Below are 21,746 nucleotides of genomic sequence, written 5' to 3' on the forward strand. Positions count from 1 at the left end.
GATGGGTGCTAGGCTTAATATGCCATCTTGCCCAGAAGGAATACAGTCTAATGGAGGAAAGGGTCGCATACACATGCATACATTTATGCAAATAAATATAACAATTAAAACCTTACAGAATTTTTTCTCCATGAAAGAGTGGTGACTGTCTATCTTTAGTATTGCGTTTGGCTCAGTATCTCTATGAGGAAGGAATGAACCAAGTTGATAGCCAACTTTACTGAGCGACGGAGGTGTGCCAGGTATTGTACTAAGTGCTCTCAAACAACGTATTAATTTAAAGTAACTCTCATAGCAAGTTCACCAGGAAGGTAGCATTTATAGATGGAGAATCGGTGCTCACATCTGTCAAAAAAAAAACCCCAGGATCACAAGTAGGAATCAAGAGAAGATAAATAAGTTGCAAAGCAAAGGGAGAGTCAGTGAATACCAAAGATGGGTGACTTTAAATGTATGTGAAACTGGAGATAGGTTCTGAAATGGAAAACCAAACTCCATGCTGATGCAAGACACAGAGCATTAAAACTGACCCTCAACGCCACAACCACAGGAGTCTGACTGCAAAAGAGGTTAGCTTCCCAGAGCCAGGCTCTATGTGCAAACCGTTCCTACTTCCTGGAGTTGTTTTGACATTAAAATGTGAAAGTTCCTAAAATAAGGAGGAGGGTAGAGACTCCAAGGAATGTTAAAATAATCTGTGGCAAAACAGAGAAAGTTAAACATTCATTAAGGGGTTTTCATTTCAAATGACCGTTTTACCATATTGATGTCTAAATTGGGGAGCAGGGAGAAGAGGAAGAAACTCTTACTTAATCCCTTTCCTGAATTGACCACAGAGAATGCTCAGCAGAGGCCCCTGGGAGTATCAGGCCCCTCCTGTGAAAGCTGGGGTCCATGTATGCAGAGACCCTACACAGGTCTCCCTGGCTGCCCATCCACCAAACCACAGCAAAGCTGGCTTTGCCAAGAGTCAGCACACCAACTCCAACACTTACTTAGGGATCCTATGCATATATCTTTTCCCAGAGGCCGAGATTTGCCCTGGATTGTATCTTCATCATTTCATCCTTAAGTCCAAAGAACAAATGTTGCACTCCAAAATCCTAGGAAATATCTGAAACCCAATCCAACAGATCTCCATAAATTAAGCAATGTCCAGCCTTAAATATAAGTTGTCATTTCCAAAAGCCTGGAGGGTGTGTATGTCCAGGGAACAGTCTAGAATGAATGCCCTCTGCTCGGGATTTCAGATCTACCTTGCTAAGAGGAGCTCTTTCTGCTCCCTTGCTCTGAGGGCACTGGTAGCTTCACTGCTTGAAATTCATCCTCTCACTCACTGCCTTGAGAGCAGACTTTCTGCTGGTTTCCTGGGTGAATGCTCAGCATGCTCAAAGGCTTGCCTGCCCTCAAATTAATTTATTCATTCATATATTTCATCACGAATTCTTCAACTATTCTTTGAATGCTTATGTGTCAGGCATGAAGCTAGACACACTGATGGTACATCAGTGAACAAGCAGTCACCAGTATTTTAGCCCTTAGATTTACTCAATCTTTCATCATGATTGCATCTTGACACACTGCCCAACAGAAGGCTGATTAAAATACACGATTACATCAGCACCAACCTCTGTATTGGTGCCCTTGAAGCACTCATTGGTTGTCCAGTTTCATTGGGGGAGAATGGTAGCAGAAAAGCAAGCCTGGCAAGGCTCAGGGAGTGCTGGGGGCACTGTCACCTGGAAGGTGGTGTCACCAGATCCATGATGGGAAAAGAAAATCTCAGAAATAAAACACATATGCCCCCCAAACTTTGCTGAGGTTGATAGGCCACATTCCTCATTCACTCAAAAGCACCAGCTGTGGAATGATAAAGCATCACGCTGGGTACCAGAGACTACAAAACACCAAAAGGTCAGCTTCCCACACTCAGGGTGCTCACCACAAAGGGAGCCACTGACACAAGAAAATAGGAATTACAGGAGAAGCGTTTCATTAAAGTCATCTCTCACTTGAGACACTGCAACAATTTCCTCATTTTCCTTCTTGCCTCAGATCCCCCTGCTCTCCCTCAACCCTCACTCTAATTCATTCTCCACACCCATGCTAGGGTTATTTGTAAAACATCTGCCTGGAAAACTGCCTGCGAGGGTAGTTCTCAAACTACCTTTCAAGAGCCTTGGAGGTCAAGTTGAGCCTCCATATTTACCAAATCAGGATTTTTGCAGGTAGAGCCACGGAAACTGCATGTTAAACACATATTAGAGTAATTGTTACTCACACTTATTCATTAGTAATTCTAATTCCCAGTTTGAAAGGTAGCCTATGGATACAAAAGTTGATCGACAGGGCTGGATGTCCTTCATAATGGATCCCAGCCCACCTTTCCAAAGTCATTTGAAGCCATTATAATACTCCAAGTTTTATGTCTTAGCTACACAGATCTATTCCCTAACAAGCTAGAAATTTTCACTCTGCTGTGCCATTTTTACACAAGTCCCTCTGTCTGGAATTCCTAACCCTCCTGTCCCATTCAAACCTTTACTTGTGCGCACACGCACGCACGTGCGCGCACACACACACACACACACACACACACACACAAAATCCACTTGGAAAATTCTGATTCACCTATTAAAAACCAGAACAGGGGCTTCCCTGGTGGCGCAGTGGTTGAGAACCTGCCTGCTAATGCAGGGGACACGGGTTCGAGCCCTGGTCTGGAAGGATCCCACATGCCGCGGAGCAACTGGGCCCGTGAGCCACAACTACTGAGCCTGCGTGTCTGGAGCCTGTGCTCCGCAACAAGAGAGGCCGTGTTAGTGAGAGGCCCGTGCACCGCAATGAAGAGTGGCCGCTGCTCGCCACAACTAGAGAAAGCCCTCGCACAGAAACAAAAACCCAACACAGCAAAAATAAATAAATTAATTAATAAAACAAAGGACTAGTCTTTGCCAAAGAATGATTGAAGTTTAAAAACAAACAAACAAAAAAACCAGAACAAATATCATTATCTTCTTATCTTCTGGACCCCTTCAACTTCTGGTAACATTCACTGTTCTCTTACTGTGTTTCCATAGCACTGCATACTTTCTATTTTCCTTCACTAATCCCATTGTACACAGTATTGAATTTGTGTTAAATGGCTGCTCTCCCTGTACTTATACACCTACATGTGCTTCTTGAGGTTTTGGGGGGTATGGACTGTATCTTACCCATCTCTCAGTTCCAAGTACCCAACATTTAGTAAGTGCTCAACAAATATTACACTGAACTGGGGCTATTCAAATTGTACAGATGAAACATGTAACATTTTTCCCTACACATGTCTATTTTTAAAAAAACATTTACTTCTTCCTCTCACCTCTAAGGAAGCCATACGGGACTGAGTCTTTCAACCCATGAGCAAAGAATTTAACTCCATCTACTTAGGTCTTTAATTTCTCTCAGTAGGTTTTTAAATACTCTGGTTAGAGGTTTTGCATCTCTTTTCTTACATTCACTCTTAGGTATTTAATGTGTTTGATACTCTTATAACTATTTTTTCATATTTCAAGATACACAGAAATGCAACTAATTTTTGTATATTGCCCTTGTATGCAGTGACCCTGATGAGGTCACTGAATTTTATATTAAATATTAATATCTGTAGATTCATTAAATCCTCTGTATACACAAATAATACCAGTTTGTTTCTTTTCCAATTCTTTTATTTTTCTTGACTTATTGCACTGGTGACTTCTAGTACAATGTTGAATCAAAATGGTGATAACTGACATCACTGTTTTATTCCCCATGCCACATAGACTTTGCCTTAATATTTCATAACTAATAATAATGTTTCCCATAGTTTTGTAAAAGCTGAGTCTTTTAAAAATTATTTAGCCATGAATGGGTGTTGAATATTATCAAATTTTTTCTGTATCCACTGATATGATTATATAGTTTTTCTCCTTTGTAATGCTTATGTGGTAAATTATGTTTTGTTTTGTTTTTAAATTTTTTTAAATTGAGGTATAGTTGATTTACAATGTTGTGGAAATCTCTGCTGTACAGCAAAGTGACCCAGTTATATACATACATTCTTTTTTTAAAATTAATTTTTATTGGAGTATAGTTGCCTTACAATGTTATGTTAGTTTCTGCTGTACAGCAAAATGAATCAACTGTATGTATACATATATCCCCTCATTTTTGCATTTCCTTCCCATTTAGGTCACTACAGTGCATTAAGTAGAGTTCCCTGTGCTGTACAGTAGGTTCTCATTACTTATCTATTTTATACATAGTATCAATAGTGTATATGTGCCAATCTCCCAATTCCTCCCACACCCCCCATCCCCCCCTTGGTATCCATATATTTGTTCTCTACATCTGTGTCTCTATTTCTGTTTTTCAAATTAGATCATCTATACCATTATTCTAGATTTGGGGCATATACCCAGAGAAAACCATAATTCAAAAAAAGCACATGCACCCCAGTGTTCATAGCAGCACTATTTACAAGAGCCAGGATATGGAAGCAACCTAAATATACATTCTCTTCTTTAATATTCTTTTCCATTATGGTTTATCACAGGATATTGAATACAGTTCCCTGTGCTATATGTAAATTATGTTAATTTCAAATATTATGCCAACCTTTCATTCCTAAAATAAACTCAAGTTGGTCATGATATAAAATCATTTTCATAGGTCACTGGATTCATTCTGTTATATTTTATTTATCATTTTTATATCCATGACCATGAGAGAAGTTAGCCTGTGAGATTATTTTCATATAATATCTTTGTCAAGTTTTGATATCAAGGTTTGCTGGACTCATGGAAAATGTTGACAAATGTTCTGTCTTTTCTACTCTGAAAATTCTGTGATCCAGCCCTCTCCATTTTAGCCAGAAATAGATGTTTCTCCCCTTTTCTTCGCCTATAAACACCTTACCTTTTAGGGGAGAACATACTGAACAATAAAAGGGTAAGTTGGCTTAGATAATACCAACTTCAAGTACCTGGAACACTCTCAAAAACTTGGCTCAGTAATATGTGTACCAGCCCTGCATTGTAAGCTCCACATACAAATTATTTATGTATAAGTATACTGTATCCTTAATATTAATGTATGAATAGACTTTAAATCTATCTTTATTTTATTATATTGAATAAATATTCTTATATAGCATCATCTTACCTACTACCTCTTTTGACAAGTACACATACCCTTGAGTTATGTGAGATGCACACACAGTATTTAATCCTGCTCTAATATATTCAAGCAGACCTTCTCTACAAACTAATGGTATTCTGACTATACATAGAATTACTTTATGCTTCAAGTCAACCGATTTCGGTATAAATGCAAGCTAATACTCAGTTTTTAATGAACATTAATTCTTTCAGATACTGTTGCCACTGTTATTTGCTTGGTAACTATGCTTTATTGGGTCTCTTCTGTTAAAGCAAAGTAAAATTTAGAATACAGTTATTCACAGTACCTGGCAATGAAAAAGTAACCAACAAATTCTTGTTGAATTTATTAATAAATTAATAATGAGTGAGTGGAAAATTACCCATCCTCAAATTAAGAGTTGGAAAACTATAGTTCGTGAGCCAAATTCAGCTTACTCTCTGATTGTTGAAAAAATGTGTATTAGACACAGCCACATTAATTTGTTTACAGAGTCTCTTTTGGAGTTGAATTCCTTCTGCTGTTAGAGTTGAATGATTGCAACAGAGACCATACGGCCCCTAAACAGGGTGTAAATATTTACTATCAATAATAGTAAACAATGTTATATTTACTATGACCCAAATTTTTAGTATCTGGTCCTTTACAGGAAGTGTTCCAACCTCTGCTCTAAAACACAATACTCACTAAATAATTGGAGAGTAGCCAGGATGCATCCACCACAGGGAAGTCTATGCAAATAAAATCTCTTCCAGTGTCCGACTGAAAGAATAAAGGACAGTACCAGAGATGAAGATGCTGGTGACAATAAAGGATTCTGAATTTTTTCTTGAGGCAGCACAGTCAAGTCTGTTGTCAAGGGTCACAATGAGAGGACCTCATCTCTTCAGCAGACACTCATTTCTGAATCACCTTGTGGTGTCCAGCTTTTCCCCTTCTCCTCAGAGGCTTTGGTTAAGTTTTTTCCTGAATTTCAGGATGTTCATTGTCTCTTTTTTAAATAACAGAATTTCACTGAACTCAAATAATAGAGTAATTCAGGCAAGGTGGAATGTTAATTGTGGCAATTCAGCAGATGTCTGGACTATAAGAAAGAGCTTCTCACAGGCAGCCATCCTAATGTCTTTCTTATCAAAATGAAGAATCCCTAACTCTTGAGCCAAATTGGTCAACAATTCAATGTACAGCCAAATGGAAATTCTACAATGCAGTAAAATGCCTAGGGAATATTTTCAACTTCCATCATCCTTCCTCTCCATTAAGAAGGAAACCCGTGTTAGTAAGAATTCTAGTGTCTATGTTTACATAAATGTGGAGTAATGTTATTCATTCTTACCACATGACATGGTACACATAAAATATCAAGATGTCATAAGAAATAAATGGTAAAATCAGAATCTATTCTGGAAAATAAAAAGCAAGGTATAGCATCACAAATGATTCCATATCAGTTTTCTGGTAGCCTACAAAAAACTTACCAGTTAATGAATCCCTTTTTTTGTGACAAATGGTGTGGATTTTTTTTTTTTTCTGGATTGTTCATACGATGTTCTCCTAATCATCATGTTAAACTGAATAACAGATTTTTAGTAATGTACTATATAGTCCCAAAAGCCAAGTATATGTAGGAGCACAAGAATAGAGAATTATTAGACACATGAACAGAGAATAATCAACGATAAAATAATTCATAGAGTCAGATACTACTATTTACTAAGTATCTGTTGTTTTCTGAATGCTATACTTGTGATGTTAGGAAAAACAGCACAGAGAAAGACTAGCTAACATATTTTATTTTAAGCAAACATATATCTTAACTCAGATTTTATTACAGATAAAATAACGAGCTTTATTTTTTCTTCAAAAAACATTTCTTTCTGAGAGGATTTACTATATTCCTTGTTGTTTTCTTAAAAAAAGAGCAACCCTAGTATATTACTTTTTGACTCAATTCATCAAGTTTTTTACTTTCAACTTTCTAGAATATTTTGTGCATTAAGAAAAGTATACATTAAAATATTGTCAATATTGTCAAATGACTATACTACCCAAGGCAATCTACAGACTGAATGCAATCCCTATCAAAATGCCAATGGCATTTTTCACAGAATGAGAACAAAAAAAATTTTAATGTGTATGAAAACACAAAAGACGCTGAACTGCCTTGAGAAAAAGAGAATAAAGCTGGAGGTATCACACTCCCTGGCTTCAGACTATACTACAAAGCTATAGTAATCAAAATATTGCGTTGGCCAAAAAGTTCATTTGGGTTTTTCCATAGCATCTTACAGAAAAACCCAAACGAACTTTTTAGCCAACCCAACACTACGGCATTGGCACACAGACAGACACAAAAATCAGTGGAAGAGGAGGAGCTTCAAGATGGCGGAAGAGTAAAACGTGGAGATCTCCTTCCTCCTCACAGAGACATCAGAAATACATCTACACATGGAACTTCTCCTATACAACACCCACCGAACGCTGGCAGAAGACCTCAGACCTCCCAAAAGGCAAGAAACTCCCCACGTACCTGGGTAGGGCAAAAGTAAAAAGAATAAACAGAGACAAAGAATAGGGACGGGACCTGCACCAGTAGGAGGGAGCCGTGAAGGAGGAAAGGTTCCCACACACTAGAAGCCCCTTTGCGGGTGGAGACTGTGGGTGGCTGGGTGGAAGCTTCGGAGCCGCAGAGGAGAGTGCAGCCACAGGGTGCGGAGGGCAAAGCGGAGAGATTCCCGCACAGAGGATCGGTGCCAACCAGCACTCACAAGCCCCAGCGGCTTGTCTGCTCACCCACCGGGGTGGGCGGGGACAGGGAGCTGAGGCTCGGGCTTCAGTCAGATCCAAGAAGGAGGACTGGGGTTGGCGGCATGAACACAGCCTGAAGGGGTTAGTGCACCACAGCTAGCCAGGAGGAGTCCGGTTGAAGTCTGGAGCAGCCGAAGAGGCAAGAGACCTTTTCTACCCTCTTTGCTTCCTGGGGCGCGAGAAGAGGGGATAAAGAGCACCGCGTAAAGGAGCTCCAGAAACGGGCGCAAGCTGCGGCTGTCGGCACGGACAGTAGAGACGGGTGTGGGACGCTAAGGTTGCTGCTGCCACCACCAAGAGGCCTGTGTGCAAGCACAGGTCACTCTCCACACCGCCCCTTCCAGGAGCCCGTGCAGCCCACCACTGCCGGGGTCCCGAGATCCAGGGACAGCTTCCCCAGGAGAATGCGCGGCGTGCCTCAGGCCGGTGCAGCGTCACGCCGGCCTCTGCCGCCGTGGGCTCACCCCACATCCGTGCCCCTCCCTCCCCCCGGCCTGTGCCAGAGCCCCTGAATCAGCTGCTCCTTTAATCCCGTCCCGTCTGAGCGAAGGGCAGACGCCCTCGGACGACCTACGCGCAGAGGCGGGGCCAAGTCCAAAGCTGAATGCCAGGAGCTGTGCGAACTAAGAGGAGAGGGGGAGGTCTCTCCCAGCAGCCTCAGAAACGCAGGATTAAAGCTCCACAATTAACTTGAAGTGCCATGCATTTGTGGAAAACCTGAATAGACAACAAATCATCCCAAGTTGAGGAGGTGGACTTTGGGAGCAAGATATACTATTATTTTCCCCTTTTTTCTTTTTGTGAGTGTGTATGTGTGTGCTGCTGTGTGAGATTTTTGTCTGTATAGCTTTGCTTTCACCATTTGTCCTAGGGTTAGACCAACCCATTTTTCTTTGTTTTTTTTAATAGAAATTTTTCTTCTTAATAATTATTTTTTATTTTAATAACTATACTTTATCCTACTTTATTTTGTCTTCTCCCTTTCTTTCTTCCTTCCTTTCCTCCCTCCTTCCCTTTCTTCCTTCCTTCCTCCCTTCCTTCCTCTCCTCCTTCCTTCTTTTCTTGCTTTCTTTCTTCCTTCATTTCTTCCTTCCTTCATTTCTTCCTTCCTTCCTCCCTTCCTTTCTTCCTTCCTTCCTTCTTTCCTTCCTTCCTTTTCTTTCCTTTCTATTTTTTCTCCCTTTTATTTTGAGCCGTGTGGATTAAAGGCTCATCGCGCTCCAGCCAGGCACCAGGGCTGTGTCTGAGAGGGCGGAGAACCAACCTCAGGACACTGGTCCACAAGAGAACCCCCAGGTCCACGCAATATCAAATGGCGAAAATCTCCCAGAGATCTCCATCTCAACACCAAGACCCAGCTTTACTCAAGGACCAGCAATGAACAGTGCTGGACACTCTGTCCCCAACAAACAGCAAGACAGGTCTACAGCCCCATCCATTAGCAGAGAGGATGCCTAAAATCATAATAAGGCTACCAACATCCCCAAACACACCACCAGACGTGGACCTGCCCACCAGAAAGACAAGATCCAGCCTCATCCACCAAGACAAGATCCAGCCTCATCCACCAGAACAGAGGCACTAGTCCCCCCAACCAGGAAACCTACTCAACCCACTGAACCAACCTTAGCCACTAGGGACAGCCACCAAAAACAGAGAGAACAACGAACCTGCAGTCTGCAAAAAGGAGACCCCAAACACAGTAAGATAAGCAAAATGAGAAGACAGAAAAAAACACAGCAGATGAAGGAGCAAGATAAAAACACACCAGACCAAACAAATGAAGAGGAAATAGGCAGTCTACCTGAAAAAGAATTCAGAATAATGATAGTAAACATGATTCAAAATCTTGGAAACAGAATAGACAAATTGCAAGAAACAGTTAACAAGGACCTAGAAGAAATAAAGAGGAAGCAAGCAACGATGAGCAACACAATAAATGAAACGAAAAATACTCTAGATGGGATCAATAGCAGAATAACTGAGGCAGAAGGACGGATAAGTGACCTGGAAGATAAAATAGTGGAAATAACTACTGCAGAGCAGAAGAAAGGAAAAAGAATGAAAAGAACTGAGGACAGTCTCAGAGACCTCTGGGACAACATTAAACGCACCAGCATACGAATTATAGGGGTCCCAGAAGAAGAAGAGAAAAAGAAAGGGACTGAGAAAATATTTGAAGGGATTATAGTTGAAAACGTCCCTAATATAGGAAAGGAAATAGTCAATCAAGTCCAGGAAGCACAGAGAGTCCCATATAGGATAAACCCAAGGATAAACACGCCAAGACACATAATAATCAAACTGTCAAAAATTAAATACAAAGAAAACATATTAAAAGCAGCAAGGGAAAAACAACAAATAACAAAAGAGGGAATCCCCAAAGGTTAACAGCTGATCTTTCAGCAGAAACTACAAGCCAGAAGGGAGTGGCAGGACATATTTAAAGTGATGAAGGAAAAAAGCCTACAACCAAGATTACTCTACCCAGCAAGGATCTCATTCAGATTTGATGGAGAAATTAAAACCTTTACAGACAAGCAAAAGCTGAGAGAGTTCAGCACCACCAAACCAGCTCTACAACAAATGCTAGAGGAACTTCTCTAGGCAAGAAACACAACAGAAGGAAAAGACCTACAAGAACAACCCAAAACAATTAAGTAAATGGTAATAGGAACATACATATCGATAATTACCTTAAATGTAAATGGATTAAATGCTCCCACCAAAAGACACAGACTGGCTGAATGGATACAAAAACAAGACCCGTATATATGCTGTCTACAAGAGACCTACTTCAGACCTAGGGATACAGACATACAGATACAGACATACAGACTGAAAGTAAGGGGATGGAAAAAGATATTCCATGCAAATGGAAATCAGAAGAAATCTGGAGTAGCAATTCTCATATCAGACAAAATAGACTTTAAAATAAAAACTATTACAAGAGACAAAGAAGGACACTACATAATGATCAAGGGATCGATCCATGAAGAAGATATAACAATTGTAAATATTTATGCACCCAACATAGGAGCACCACAATACATAAGGCAAATACTGACAGCCATAAAAGCGGAAATCGACAGTAACACAATCACAGTAGGGGACTTTAACACCCCACTTTCACCAATGGACAGATCATCCAAAATGAAAATAAATAAGGAAACACAAGCTTTAAATGATACATTACACAAGATGGACTTAATTGATATTTATAGGACATTCCATCCAAAAACAACAGAATACACATTTTTCTCAAGTGCTCATGGAACATTCTCCAGGATCAATCATATCTTGGGTCACAAATCTAGCCTTGGCAAATTTAAGAAAATTTAAAGCGTATCAAGTATCTTTTCCGACCACAACACTATGAGACTAGATATCAATTACAGGAAAAGATCTGTAAAAAATACAAACACATGGAGGCTAAACAATACACTACTTAATAACGAAGTGATCACTGAAGAAATCAAAGAGGAAATCAAAAAATACTTAGAAACAAATGACAATGGAGACACGACGACCCAAAACCTATGGGATACAGCAAAAGCAGTTCTAAGAGGGAAGTTTATAGCAATACCATCATACCTTAAGAAACAGGAAACATCTTGAATAAACAACCTAACTTTACACTTAAAGCAATTAGAGAAAGAAGAACAAAAAACCCCCAAATTTAGCAGAAGGAAAGAAATCATAAAGATCAGATCAGAAATAAATGAAAAAGAAATGAAGGAAACAATAGCAAAGACCAGTAAAGGTAAAAGCTGGTTCTTTGAGAAGATAAATAAAATTGATAAACCATTAGCCAGACTCATCAAGAATAGAAGGGAGAAGACTCAAATCAACAGAATTAGAAATGAAAAAGGAGATGTAACAACCGACACTGCAGAAATACAAAGGATTGTTAGAGATTACTACAAGCAACTCTATGCCAATAAAACGGACAACCTGGAAAAAATGGACAAATTCTTAGAAATGCACAACCTGCCGAGACTGAACCAGGAAGAATTAGAAAATATAAACAGACCAATCACAAGCACTGAAATTGACAATGTCATTAAAAATCTTCCAACAAACAAATGCCCAGGACCAGATGGCTTCACAGGCGAATTCTATCAAACATTTACAGAAGAGCTAATACCTATCCTTCTCAAACTCTTCCAAAAGATAGGAGAGGGAGGAACACTCCCAAACTCATTCTATGAGGCCACCATCACCCTGATACCAATACCAGACAAAGACGTCACAAAGAAAGAAAACTACAGGCCAATATCACTGATGAACCTAAATGCAAAAATCCTCAACAAAATATTAGCAAACAGAATCCAACAGCACATTAAAAGGATCATACACCATGATCAAGTGGGGTTTATTCCAGGAATTCAAGGATTCTTCAATATACACAAATCAATCAACGTGATACACCATATCAACAAACTGAAGGAGAAAAACCATATGATCATCTCAATAGATGCAGAGAAAGCTTTTGACAAAATTCAACACCCATTGAGATAAAAACCCTGCAGAAAGTAGGCATACAGGGAACTTTCCTCAACATAATAAAGGCCATATATGACAAACCCACAGCCAGCATTGTTCTCAATGGTGAAAAACTGAAACCATTTCCTCTAAGATCAGGAACAAGACAAGGTTGCCCACTCTCACCACTCTTATTCAACATAGTTTTGGAAGTTCTAGCCACAGCAATCAGAGAAAATAAAGAAATAAAAGGAATCCAAATAGGAAAAGAAGAACTAAAGCTGTCACTGTTTGCAGATGACATGATACTATACACAGAGAATCCTAAGGATGCTACCAGAAAACTACTAGAGCTAATCAATGAATTTGGTAAAGTAGCAGGATACAAAATTAATGCACAGAAATTTCTGGCATTCTTATACACTAATGATGAAAAATCGGAGAATGAAATTAAGAAAACACTGCCATTTACCACTGCAACAAAAAGAATAAAATATCTAGGAATAAACCTACCTAAGGAGACAAAAGTCCTGTATGCAGAAAACTATAAGACACTGATGAAAGAAATTAAAGATGATACAAATGGTTGGAGAAATATACCATGTTCTTGGATTGGAAGAATCAACATTGTGAAAATGACTCTACTACCCAAAGCAATCTACAGTTTCAATGCGATCCCTATCAAATTACCACTGGCATTTTTTACAGAACTATAACAAAAAATTTCACAATTTGTATGGAAACATAAAAGACCCCGAATCGTCAAAGCAATCTTGAGAACGAAAAATGGAGCTGGAGGAATCAGGCTCCCTGACTTCAGACTATACTACAAGGCTACAGTAATCAAGACAGTATGGTACTGGCACAAAAACAGAAGTATAGATCAATGGAACAGGATAGAAAGCCCAGAGATAAACCCATACACATATGGTCACCTTATCTTTGATAAAGGAGGGAAGGATATACAGTGGAGAAAAGAGAGCCTCTTCAAAAAGTGGTGCTGGGAAATGTGGACAGCTACATGTAAAAGTATGAAATTAGAACACTCCCTAACACCATACACAAAAATAAACTCAAAATGGGTTAAAGACCTAAATTTAAGGCCAGACACTATCAAACTCTTAGAAGCAAACATAGGCAGAACACTCTATGACATAAATCCCAGCAAGATCCTTTTTGACCCATCTCCTAGAGAAATGGAAATAAAAACAAAAATAAACAAATGGGACCTAATGAAACTTAAAAGCTTTTGCACAGCAAAGGATACCATAAACAAGACCAAAAGACAACCCTCAGAATGGGAGAAAATATTTGCAAATGAATCAACTGACAAAGGTTTAATCTCCAAAATTTATAAGCAACTCATGCAGCTCAATAACAAAGAAACAAACAATCCAATCCAAAAATGGGCAGAAGAACTAAACAGACATTTCTCCAAAGAAGATATACAGATTGCCAACAAACACATGAAAGAATACTCAACATCATTAATCATTAGAGAAATGCAAATCAAAACTACAATGAGATATCATCTCACACCAGTCAGATTGGCCATCATAAAAACCTGTAGAAACAATAAATGCTGGAGAGGCTGTGGAGAAAAGGGAACCCTCTTGCACTGCTGGTGAGAATGTAAATTGATACAGCCACTATGGAGAACAGTATGGAGGTTCCTTAAAAAACTACAAATAGAACTACCATACGACCCAGCAATCCCACTACTGGGCATATACCCTGAGAAAACCATAATTCAGAAAGACTCATGTACCAAAATATTCATTGCAGCTCTATTTACAATAGCCAGGACATGGAAGCAACCTAAGTGTCCATCAACAGATGAATGGATAAAGAAGATGTGGCACATATATACAATGGAATATTACTCAGCCATAAAAAGAAATGAAACTGAGTTATTTGTAATGAGGTGGATAGACCTGGAGTCTATCATACAGAGTGAAGCAAGTCAGAAGGAGAAAAACAAATACCGTATGCTAACACATATATATGGACTCTAAGAAAAAAAATGTCATGAAGAGATTAGTGGTAGCACGGGAATAAAACACAGACTTACTAGAGCATGGACTTGAGGATATGGGGAGGAGGAAGGGTAAGCTGTGACGAAGTGAGAGAGTGGCAGGAACATATATACACTACCAAATGTAAATTATATAGCTAGTGGGAAGCTGCCGCATAGCACAGGGAGATCAACTCTGTGCTCTGTGACCACCTAGAGGGGTGGGATAGGGAGGGTGGGAGAGGGTGACACAAGAGGGAAGAGAAATGGGAACATATGTATATGTATAACTGATTCACTTTGTTGTAAAGGAAAAACTAACACACTATAGTAAAACAGTTATACTCCAATAAAGATGTTAAAAAATAAATAAAATTTTTTAAAAAATCAGTGGAAGAGAATACATAGCCCAGAAATAAACCCACGCACTTTTGGTTAATCTGCCACAAAGGAGGCAAGAATATACAATGGAGAAAAGGCAGTTTCTTCAATAAATTATAATGGGAAAATTGGACAGCTACATGTAAAAGAATGAAATTAGAACATTTTCTCACACCATATACAAAAATAAACTCAAAATTGATTAAAGCCCTAAATTTAAGACCTGAAACCATAAATCTCTGAGAGGACAACCTAAGAACACCCTTTGACATAAATTGTAGCAATATTTTTTTGGATCTATCTCCCAAGGCAAAAGGAACAAAAGCAAAAATAAACAAATGGAAATTAAACTCAGAAGCTTTTGCACAGCAAAGGAAATCATTGACAAAATGAAAAGACAACCTATGGAATGGGAGAAAATATTTGCAAATGCTATGACCAATAAGGGGTTAATATCCAAAATATATAATGAGCTCATATAACTCAATATTTTTAAGGAAAACAATCTGATTTTAAAAAGGGCAGAAGGGACTTAGCTGGTTGCACAGTGGTTAAGAATCCACCTGCCAATGCAGGGGACATGGGGTCAAGCCCTGGTCAGAGAAGATCCCACAGGCTGCAGAGCAACTAAGCCCATGCCACAGCTACTGAGCCTGCACTGTAGAGTCCAAGCACCACAGCTACTGAAGCCCATGCACCTAGAGCCTGTGCTCCACAACAAAGACAAGCCACCGCAATGAGAAGCCCGCACACTGCAACAAAGAGTAGCCCTCACTCGCTCCAATGAGAGAAAGTCCACACGCAGCAACAAAGACCCAATGCAGCCAAAATTAAATGAATAAATAAAATAAAATTATTTTTAAAGTGGACAGAAGACCTGAATAGACATTTTTCCCAAGAAGACATACAGGTGAGCAACAGCAACATTAAAAGATACTCAACATCATTAATCATCAGAGAAATGCAAATCAAAACCACAATGAGGGGCTTCCCTGGTGGCTCAGTGGTTGGAAGTCTGCCTGCCGATGCAGGGGACACGGGTTCGTGCCCCGGTCCGGGAGGATCCCACATGCTGCGGAGCGGCTGGGCCCGTGCGTCCGGTGCCTGTGCTCCGCAACGGTAGAGGCCACAGCAGTGAAAGAGAGGAATTGAAAACTGGGAAGAATTCACCTGTGACTAGGGATTGCTTAGGTAATAAATTATTAATTATTATTACTAATACATTATTCAAAATAAATATTTCTGAATTGATTATCCAAAATAAATATTTAAAAAAAAAAAAAAAAAAAAAACCACAATGAGGTATCACCAACCATCTGTCAGAATGACTATGACCAAAAAGTCTACAAATAACAAATGTTGAATGTGGAATAAAGGTAACTAGAGTACACACTGTTGGTGGGAATGTAAACTGACGTAGCCACTACAGAACACAGTATGGAAGTTGCTTTAAAAACCAAAATGAGAACTATCATATGATGCAGAAATTCCACTCCTGGGTATATACCAGAAAAAATGAAAATGCTAATTTGAAAAGATACAGGCACCCCAATGTTCATAGCTGCATTACTTACAATAGTCCAGATATGGAAGCAATCTAAGTGTCTGTCAACTGATGGATAAAGAAGAAGTGGGTTATATATATAATGGAAGACTACTCAACCATAAAAAATAATGAAATTATGCCATTTGCAACAACGTGGATGGACTCGGAGGATATTATGCTTAAGTAAGATGGAGAAAGATAAGTACTGTATGTTATCACTTATATGTGGAATCTAAAAAAATTTTTTTAAAATAATGAATATAACAAAACAGAAACAGACTCACAGGTATAGAGAACAAACTTGTGGCTACCAGTGGGCAAGATAGGGGTAGGGGATTAAGAGATTCTAACTACTGTGTATAAAATAAATAAGCAACAAGGATATCTTGTACAGCACAGGGAAATAGTGATTATTTTTTAACAACTTTAAATGGAGTATAATGAATAAAAATATTAAATCACTATGTTGTACACCTGAAACTAATATAATGTTGTAAATTAAATATATTTAAATTAAAATTAAATGAACAAATAATGTAGAACATTTCGAGGAACCAAGATGACGGAGTACAAGGACATGCTCTCACTCTCTCTTGCAAGAACACCAGAATCACAACTAGCTTCTGGACAATCATCGACAGGAAGACACTAGAACTCACCAAAAAAGATACCGCACATCCAAAGACAAAGGAGAAGCCACAATGAGATGGTAGGAGGGGCGCAATCACAGTAAAATCAAATCCCATAACTGGTCAGTGGGTGACTCACAGACTGGCGAACACTTATACCACAGAAGTCTACCCACTGGAGTGAAGGTTCTGAGCCCCACATCAGGCTTCCCAACCTGGGGATCTGGCAATGGGAGAAGGAATTCCTAGAGAAACAGACTTTGAATGCTAGTGGGAATTGATTGCAGGACTTCAACAGGTCTGGGGGAAACAGAGACTCCACTCTTGGAGGGCACACACAAAGTAGTGTGTGAATTGGGACCCAGGAGAAGGAACAGTGATCCTGGGGGAGACTGAACCAGACCTACCTGCTAGTGTTGGAGGGTCTCCTGCAGAGGCAGGGGGTGGCTCTGTTTCACCATGGGGACAAGGACACTGGCAGCAGAAGTTCTGGGAAGTAATCCTTGGTGAGAGCCCTCCCAGAGTCTGTCATTTGCCCCACCAAAGAGCCCAAATAGGCCCCAGTGTTGAGTTGCCTCAGGCCAACCAACCAACAGGGAGGGAACACAGCTCCACCCATCAACAGTCAAGTGGATTAAAGTTTTACTGAATCTGCCCACCAGAGCAACAGTCAGCGTTACCCACCACCAGTCTCCCCCATCAAGCCTCTTAGATAGCCTCAACCACCAGAGGACAGACAACAGAAGCAAGAATAACTACAATCCTGCAGCCTGTGGAACAAAAACCACATTCACAGAAAGACAGACAAGATGAAAAGGCAGAGGGCTATATATCAGATGAAGGAACATGATAAAATACCAGAAAAACAACTCAATGAAGTGGAGATAGGCAACCTTCCAGAAAAAGAATTCAGAATAATGATAGTGAAGATGATCAAGGAACTCGGAAAACTAACAGAGGCAAAGATCGAGAAGATGCAAGAAATGTTTAACAAAGACCTAGAAGAACTTAAGAACAAACAAACAGAGATGAACAATACAATAACTGAAATGAAAAATACACTAGAAGGAATTAATAGCAGGATAACTGAGGCAGAAGAATGGATAAGTGACCTAGAAGACAGAATGGTGGAATTCAGGGCTGCAGAACAGAATAAAGAAAAAAGAATGAAAAGAAATGAAGACAGCCTAAGAGACCTCTGGGACAACATTAAACGCAAAAACATTCGCATTATAGGGGTACCAGAAGGAGAAGAGAGAGAGAAAGGACCCAAAAAAATATTTGAAGAGATTATAGTCAAAAACTTCCCTAACATGGGAAAGGAAATAGCCACCCAAGTCCAGGAAGCACAGCAAGCCCCATACAGGTTAAACCCAAGGAGAAACATGCCAAGACACATAGTAATCAAATTGGCAAAAACTAAAGACAAAGAAAAATTATTGAAAGCAGCAAGGGAAAAATGACAAATAACATACAAGGGAACTCCCATAAGGTTAACAGCTGATTTCTCAGGAGAAACTCTACAAGCCAGAAGGGAGTGGCATGATATACTTAAAGTAATGAAAGGGAAGAACCTACAACCAAGATTACTCTACCCGGCAAGGATCTCATTCAGATTTGATGGAGAAATCAAAAGCTTTACAGACAAGCAAAAGCTAAGAGAATTCAGCACCACCAGACCAGCTCTACAACAAATGCTAAAGGAACGTCTCTAAGTGGGAAACACAAGAGAAAAAAAGGAACTACAAAAACAAACCCAAAACAATTAATAAAATGGTCACAGGCACATACATATCAATAATTACCTTAAACGTGGATTAAATGCTCCAACCAAAAGACACATGCTTGCTGAAAGGACAAAAAAACAAGACCCATATATATGCTGTCTACAAGACACCCACTTCAGACCTAGGGACACATACAGTGAGGGGATGGAAAAAGATATTCCATGCAAATGGAAATCAAAAGAAAGCTGGAATAGCTATACTCATATCAGATAAAATAGACTTTAAAATAAAGAATGTTACAAAAGACAAGGAAGGACACTACATAATGATCAAGGGATCAATCCAAGAAGAAGATATAACAATTATAAATATATATGCACCCAACATAGGAGCACCTCAATACATAAGGCAACTGCTAACAGCTGTAAAAGAGGAAATCAACAATAACACAATAGTGTTATTGTCGATAACACTATTAGTGGGAGACTTTAACATCTCACTCACACCAATGAACATATCATCCTAAATGAAAATAAATAAGCAAACAGAAGCTTTAAGTGACACAACAGACCAGATAGATTTAATTGATATTTATAGGACATTCCATCCAAAACCAGCAGATTACACTTTCTTCTCAAGTGCAAATGGAACATTCTCCAGAATAAATCACATCCTGGGTCACAAATCAGTAAATTTAAGAAAACTGAAATGATATCAGGCATCTTTTCTGAAAATAACACTATGAGATTAGAAATCAATTACAGGGAAAAAAAAACGTAAAAAACACAAAAACATGGAGGCTAAACAATACGTTACTAAATAACCAAGAGATCACTGAAGAAATCAAAAAATACCTAGACACAAATGACAATGAACACATAATAATCCAAAAAATATGGGATGCAGCAAAAGCAGTTCTAAGAGGGAAGTGTATAGCAATATAATCCTACCTCAAGAAACAAGAAAAATCTCAAATAAACAATCTAACCTTACACCTAAAGGAACTAGAGAAAGAAGAACAAACAAAATCCAAAGTTAGTAGAAGGAAATCATAAAGATCAGAGCAGAAATAAATGAAATAGAAATGAAGAAAACAATAGCAAAGATCAATAAAACTAAAAGCTGGTTCTTTGAGAAGATAAACAAAATTGATGAAACTTTAGCCAGACTCATCAAGAAAAAGAGGGAGAGGACTCAAATCAATGAAATTTGAAATGAAAAAGGAGAAGTTACAATGGACCCCACAGAAATACAAAGCATCATAAGAGTCTACTACAAGCATCTCTAGGCCAATAAAATGGACAACCTGGAAGAAATGGACAAATTCTTAGAAAGGTATAACCTTCCAAGACTGAACCAGGAAGAAACAGAAAATATGAACAGACCAATCACACGTAATGAAATTGAAACTGTGATTAAAAATCTTCCACCAAACAGAAGTCCAAGACCAGAAGGCTTCACAGGTGAATTCTATCAAAAATTTAGAGAAGAGCTAACACCCATCTTTCTCAAACTCTTCCAAAAAATTGGAGAGGAAGGAACACACCCAAACTCATTCTGCGAGGCCACCATCACCCTGATACCAAAACCAGACAAAGACAGTACAAAAAAACAAAATTACAGACCAATATTACTGATGAATATAGATGCAAAAATCTTCAACAAAATACTAGCAGACAGAATCCAACAACACATTAAAAGGGTCACACACCATGATCAAGTGGGATTTATGCCAGGGATGCAAGGCTTCTTCAATATACACAAATTAATCAATGTGATACACCATATTAACAAACTGAAGAATAAAAACCATATGATCATCTCAATAGATGCAGAAAAAGCTTTTGACAGAATTCAACACCCATTTATGATAAAAACTCTCCAGAAAGTGGGCAGAGAGGGAACTTACCTCAACATAATAAAGGCCATATATGACAAACCCACAGCAAACATTCTAAATGGTGAGAAACTGAAAGCATTTCCTCTAAGATCAGGAACGAGACAAGGATGTCCACTCTCACCACTATTATTCAACATAGTTTTGGAAGTCCTAGCCACAGCAATCAGAGAAGAAAAAGAAATAAAAGGAATACAATTTGGAAAAGAAGAAGTTAAACTATCACTGTTTGCAGATGACATGATACTATACATAGAGAATCCTAAAAATGCCACCAGAAAACTACTAGAGCTAATCAATGAATTCAGTAAAGTTGCAGGGATACAAAATTAATGCACAGAAATCTCTTGCATTCCTATACACTAATGATGAAAAATCTGAAAGAGAAATTATGGAAACACTTTCATTTACCATTGCAACAAAAAGAATAAAATACCTAGGAATAAACCTACCTAGGGAGACAAAAACCTGTATGCAGAAAACTATAAGACACTGATGAAAGAAATTAAAGATGATACCAACAGACGGAGAGATATACCATGTTCTTGGATTGGAAGAACCAATATTGTGAAAATAACTATATTACCAAAGAAATCTACAGATTCAATGCAATACCTATCAAATTACCAATGGTATTTTTTACAGAACTAGAACAAATCATCTTAAAATTTGTATGGAGACACAAAAGACCCCAAATAGCCAAAGCAGTCTTGAGGGAAAAAAATGGAGCTGGAGGAATCAGACTCCTGGACTTCAGACTATACTACAAAGCTACATTAGTCAAGACAATATGGTACTGGCACAAAAACAGAAACATAGATCAATGGAATAAGACAGAAAGCCCAGAGATAAACCCACGCACCTAATGTCAACTAATCTATGAAAAAGGAGGCAAAGATATCCAATGGAGAAAAGACAGTCTCTTCAATAAGTGGTGCTGGGAAAACTGGACAGCTACATGTAAAAGAATGAAATTAGAACACTCCCTAACACCATACACAAAAATAAACTCAAAATGGATTCGAGACCTAAATGTAAGACTGGACACTATAAAACTCTTAGAGGAAAACATAGG

At 38.8% G+C, this 21,746-nt stretch overlaps 1 long non-coding RNA gene across 1 annotated transcript in view; it reads right to left on the reverse strand.

Annotated features, from left to right (window-relative positions):
• Positions 1-21,746, reverse strand: part of LOC136793927 (uncharacterized) — a 245,623-nt gene that overhangs the window by 177,163 nt on the left and 46,714 nt on the right. The window lies entirely within an intron of this gene.

Source organism: Kogia breviceps, chromosome 3, assembly GCF_026419965.1.
Source record: "Kogia breviceps isolate mKogBre1 chromosome 3, mKogBre1 haplotype 1, whole genome shotgun sequence".
NCBI lineage: Eukaryota > Metazoa > Chordata > Mammalia > Artiodactyla > Physeteridae > Kogia > Kogia breviceps.